The 5,151-nt window shown below is 48.2% G+C and overlaps 1 long non-coding RNA gene across 1 annotated transcript in view; it reads left to right on the forward strand.

Moving 5' to 3' along the window:
• The first annotated feature begins 522 nt into the window (after positions 1-522).
• Positions 523-5,151, forward strand: part of LOC116078328 — a 5,494-nt gene continuing 865 nt past the window's right edge. Inside the window, exons 1-2 of the long non-coding RNA XR_004113510.1 lie at positions 523-660; positions 1,803-2,079. This is a non-coding gene — a long non-coding RNA (uncharacterized LOC116078328). The remainder of the gene's footprint in view (positions 661-1,802; positions 2,080-5,151) is intronic.

A 5,151-nucleotide genomic window follows, 5' to 3' on the forward strand; every position in this document is an offset into this window, starting at 1 on the left:
ACTACAGTTCCTCAATTGTGGTGACCCCCAACCACAAACATTTTCATTGCTACTTCATAACCGTAATTTTGCTACTGTTATGAATTGGAATGTAAACATCTGATGTGCAGTACATCTGATAGGTGACCCATGTGAAAGGGGTCCCACCCCACAGGTTGAATTCCATTGCTTTAGAATTTTCTGAATCTTAATGAGCTTCCCTCCAGGATGCAAGGTTTCATTCAGATCAGCAGGAATTACTACACTGCAACCCCTCCCTTACAGATCAAGGCTCACCATTTGCAGCTCTCTCTGGACAGACAGCGCTTGATAAGCAAGCCCCTTGAGTCCTTGCAGCCTCCCTCCCTCCCTCTTGCATGTGCAAGCCAAGGCTGCCACCTTCCATACCCAGGCCTAGACAACCTTGAATTATAACTTTACTTTTTATCTAGTGCCTTCCTGCCTTGTGACTTCTTGTAACCCCTCCAGCCCCAGAAACCTGTAGGAACAAGAAACTCCCTTTGTTCTCAGGGACTGAAGGTCCTTTTTCTTCAGGACCTCTAATGCGGCTCTTTGGAACTGAAGGGAACTGCAGGATCTATCTCTCCCTTCAGGGCCTCCTCTTGGCTGTCCTATGGCCTTGATGCCACCGCTGCTCTTCCAATAAGGCTCCCCTTAAAAGTAATTATTTCAGTTTCGTTACTATAAATCTGTCATCTTTTATTTCTAACACTTCTCAGACAGGAATGGCAGATGGATGACGCTCTCTGCCTCTGGACACCTCATACCAGTTTTCAAAGACCCACTTCTTCCCAATTGATGCTTTATTTGAATAAAAGGGACTCTGCAGTTGCAGATGCCCATTGTCTTATAATTCAATCTGCCACAGAATTAGCTCCTGTGTTTGGTTTTCAGAAACCTGAGCTTAGCCACTGCAAGACGTGGGACTTTCTTAAAGGATGGTCAGAAGCAAGGTGTAATTATGGATGTCCCAAAATACCCTGGCGTGGGTAAAACTATCTTAATGTTGGGGGGGAGGGGCTGATAGCCAAAGCCTTGCATATGCTAGGCAAGCAGAGTGCCTCTGAGCTGTATCCCTGGCAGTGTTCTGGGACAGGGTCTTTCTCTACAGCCAGACTGACCCTGAGCTTTCAATTCTGCCTCAGTCTCCTGAGTGCTAGACTTACAGGGCCGGCTCCCTTTCTGTTGGAGGACTCCCATCACCAGTTTAAAGCCCTGAGGCTTTCTGGAGAGTCCTACTCAGGTTTGTGGAGGTTGTCACAGAGTATCATGCTTCAGACAAAGCCACTGTGTGTGACATTCTTTGACTTTGTTCTGGGGTCCCCTTGGCTCTGGGCCATTTCTGGGAATCCAGTTGGCATTGCAACACTTCTGAGTTGTCCTTGAGGAGGGGCACAATTAGCACAAGGTCATTGATCATGCTACCTGGGAATATGGCTGCTCCACCTGAATCTCCAGCCAGACTGACCCTCAGGCTCCTGCTGCCCTGTGTGTACCTGTGTGGCCTTTCCATGAGGGCTACTGTGGTGCAGTGGTGTTCCCTCACCCATCCCTGACTGCCCTTTTTCTTTTTCTTTTTCTTTTTTTTCTTTTTTTGCCCACTGTCAGCCTTGGCTGGGGCTCCTGCTGAGATCACACTATCCTCTGGGCCCAGTCAGTCTCCTTCACTGTCGCCATCCTCTGGCCCCCTCTTTTTTTTCTAAAACAGGCAGGATACAGTTTCCTCTTCCCCATGCTCCTATGGGGGAGGAGCGGCTTGGGGCCAGGGTGTCACTATAATGTCACTTGTTCTCCTTATACAGGTCCATGATGGCCAGAGATGGCCTCAGAGGCTGAGGGGGCTGGGGAGGTTGGATCCACTGCACATCAAACACTTCCAGAAATCTCATCACTAGATTGGTTTGCCTGGCTGTTTTCTGCCTTTGAGGTCATGTTGGATTTCTCCCAGGAGCTTGGGAGTCCACTTGTCCTTTAGGAAGGCAGCCCTGGGCTACATTCCTATTGTGAACAGAGCATGGATACTTGTCTTAGGCGATGTCTTAACTGTGGCTCAGTCACTGAGCAGAGGCCCAGCTGTTGGTACAGGTCTTACTCCACTCTGAATGCATACTCCACTGCAGGGTCCTTACATTTTTCTTTTGATATTCTCAGAGGGAGGTGGCTGTGGTGTTTGTATGTGTATACATCCACATGTATACACATAAGCCTGCATACGTGCACACATACATACTGCCAACAGCTAAGGAGACAGAAACAAGCCCAAGCAGGCATTCTATTCTATAAGCAAAGGGCAGAATGGACACAGAGGAGGGAAATGCCATTGATCAGAAAAGATGAGGACTGGGAACTGACCACAGACATGACGGGCAGGAAAGCCACTGTACCTGTGACAGGAGCAGTTCACTAGAATGGTTGGTATGGGAAAACTCAGTTGGTATAAGGCTAGGGGAGAGCAGGAAGAGGACACATAAAGATGGTCTATAGAAGGTTATTAGGAAGTTTGGCCATAAAGAAGCTGCACAGCAGGAAGAGGAGGAAAGCGGGTAAAAACCAGTGTGCTGTGTAGTTGTTAAGGATGAGCTGTGCCCAATGGTACACTGTACCATCCTGACACTTAAGAGAATTAAAGCGCTTCAGGAGGACCAGGAACCCAAAGATAAAAATGATCAAAATGATATCCTTGGGCTGGGGGTGAATCTAAGTCAACTGGCAGGGTGCTCGCCTGGCACGTAGGGAGTCCTGGGCTTCATCCCCAGCATCCCCAACACCACATGAGCCAAATGGAGTAAAGCACATCTCTAACCCCCTCAGGAAAAGGAGGCAAAAGGAGCAATTCAAGCTTAATCTCAGCTGTATGTGGAGTTCAAAGCTAGCCTGTGCTACGTGAGACTTCTAGTTCACAAACAATAACAGTAATAATAAAGCATCAGCAGTAGCTGATGGAGCTAGTATGGGCCAGGAGCAGACACAAATGCTACAGCATCCTTTATTGAGTGTGGGGTGGGAGGGTGGGATCCAGGGACATCAGTAGAAGAACAGTTCATCTTCAGGGGCAAGACATTTGGGGAAAACTTTGTTTTATTTAGAAAGTAGTGTATGTAGGCTCATGGTTGTAATTCTAACACTTGGGAGGCCAAAACAGGAGGATTGCCACATATTCTAGGCCAAACTGAACTATATAATGTGTTCCAGGCCAACTTGAACAACAGAGTGAGACTATGTCTCAAAATAACAAAGAGACAAAGACAGACTGACACACATATACATATACACACTTACACACATGCACACACCACATACACACAAACGTATACAAAGAGAGAGAAATGGAGAGAGAGAGACAGAGAGAGAAAGGAGAGAGAGAGAGAGAGAGAGAGAGAGAGAGAGAGAGAGAGAGAGAAATGCTAAGCTAGAGTTTTAGGGTCTTCCATATCCCAAGTTGGCCTCAAATTCACTCTGCAGCTAAAGACAACCTGGAACCCCTGATGCCCTACCCCCACCCCATACCCTCCCACGGCTGGGATTACGGGCATGAATCCTCATCCCCAGTTTATTATGCAGGGCTGGGGACTAAAACAAGGGCTTCAGGCATACCAGGCAGGTTCACCGTTTTGGCTGGACCACCTGGCTATTGAGCCCCTGGGATCTACTCATATCTGTCCCCTTTTCCCCAGCACAAGGAAAAAAGACATTTCTAGCCATCACCCACACCCTAGCAGCAAGCACTTTACCAACTGAGCCATCTCCCGGCCCTGAAATCACGTGTTCAATCTGATTTATAATATTGATCATCAGAAAGCAAGTGCATTGCCAGCCCCGGAAAATCAGCTTGAGAGGCTGCAGCTGGGCCCCCAGGACCATCTTCTCGGGGTGGGGGGGGGAGGAAATACGTCTCTGAGGAGAGGAAGCTGAGGCAAAGGATTAACCACATGCCCCAGGTATACTTAAGGGTAACCAGAGAAGGGGGACTTTTTCAAGGTCACCGATGGTCCATTGGGATATCAGGTGAGAATAGAGGAGAGAAAGAAGCAATTATGTCTGACAGTCAATTGAGTTCCATTTAGAACTGGAAAGGAAGACAAGGTGGGGGGGTAGGAAAGTCTCTATTTTAAGTAAATGGATGGGGTGAGGATGAGCCAGTCAAATTAGCTAAGAAACAGTGCTGGGAAGGAGGAGAGAAAATAACCTATTTTAAGAAAGTGGATGGGGTGCTGATGATTTCATCACATTAGCTCAGAAACCAGTCAGCGTTCATTATGGCTTTCAGGGCAGAGGGCCAGGGACTCTAACCTGCGGCAGTTGGAGACACAGGCAGCAAGGAGCAATCAAAAGCAAAGATGGGTGTGTGGCAGGACAGAGGTGAAAAGTGATACATCCTTTAGTGGGGCTGCAGTTCAGTCGGTACACTTCTGACTCCCACAGACACGAAGCACACACACACACAATCAATTTCTCTCCTTCTCTCTCTCCCTCTCCCTCTCCCCCCCCCCATACACAACACACGCACACACACATACACACACACACATACATACACACATATACACATACACACACATATATTAAGGCTTAATAAATCTCTCTTTAAAATGTTCTTTTTTGGGGGGATGGGGGTTGGAGACAGGGTTTCTCTGTGTAGCCCTGGCTGTCCTGGAACTCACTCTGTAGACCAGGCTGGCCTCAAACTCAGAAATCTGCCTGTCTCTGCCTCCAAGTGCTGGGATTAAATGTTCTTAATTAACTAAGTTTGGGGTGCTATGTACACAAGAGTGGAAATGCCTTCGGGGGCCAGAAGAGGGCACTGCATCCCTAGGAGCTGGTGGTAGAGGCAGTTGCAAGCTACCTAGTGTGGTGCTGGGAGCGGAGCTTGGATCCTCTTCAAGAGCTGTACATGCCCTTAACCACTGACCCATCTCTCCAGCCCCAACAGTTCAGGAGGAGCACCATTCTCCTTTGACTGATGCAGGGCAGGGGCAGGGGGAGGTGCCTTGCAGAAGCTGTGAGGTGGCCCAGCAGCCAGACTTTATCACCTGGACTTCTGAGCAGCCAAAAGCTCCCTCTTTTGAAATACGGTGACGCCGCTGTATCTTTACACAGTGAGAGTATCTTTACACAGTGAGAGTATCTTTACACAGAGAGAGTATCTTTACA

Source organism: Mastomys coucha, unplaced genomic scaffold, assembly GCF_008632895.1.
Source record: "Mastomys coucha isolate ucsf_1 unplaced genomic scaffold, UCSF_Mcou_1 pScaffold5, whole genome shotgun sequence".
NCBI lineage: Eukaryota > Metazoa > Chordata > Mammalia > Rodentia > Muridae > Mastomys > Mastomys coucha.